This window comes from Penaeus monodon, chromosome 21 (genome assembly GCF_015228065.2).
Source record: "Penaeus monodon isolate SGIC_2016 chromosome 21, NSTDA_Pmon_1, whole genome shotgun sequence".
In the NCBI taxonomy this organism is placed as follows: domain Eukaryota; kingdom Metazoa; phylum Arthropoda; class Malacostraca; order Decapoda; family Penaeidae; genus Penaeus; species Penaeus monodon.
Genome location: NC_051406.1, coordinates 45,305,352 through 45,305,904, shown reverse-complemented (window position 1 = coordinate 45,305,904; position 553 = coordinate 45,305,352).

Sequence of the window (553 nt, the reverse complement as noted above, 5' to 3'; positions counted from 1 at the left end):
CACGCTCCGGCACCAGCGGCCGGCAGGGGGGCCCCGGGGCCCGGGGTGTCGGATGTGAATGGGTTTGGGGTGGGTTTGTGGGGGGTCGGGGGGGGGGTGTGAGTGTGGGGGTTTTGGGGTTTTTGTTGGGTTGGGGGGGGTTGGGTGTGGGTGTAGGTTGGTAGGTTGGGGTGTGGTGTTGGGGTGTGGTGGTGTGGTGGTGTGCTTTGCATGTGTATGGTGGGGTTAATTTTTTTGGTGGCTCTTTTTGGGGTGTTTTTTGTTTTGGTAAAAATGGATGCTTATTAGGATACGGGGGTGGTTGGCTTTCTGGTAAAAGGGTTTATTAACAACCAAAATAACAATTAAAAAAAAAAGGCAGTTAAAACCCCACGTAGGAAAGGATCCCTGAAGGCGGGGAAAAGGGTGGGGCCAAGAAAGAACCCCAGAGGTGGAAAAAGCAGGAAGGCAGGTAGAGGCGAAAAAGTCAAAAGGGGGCAAGCGTCCGGGGGAATCGGAGGGGGCCGGGGAGAAAAGGAGGGATGGGACAGCAGAACCCGGGGGGGTGAGTGGG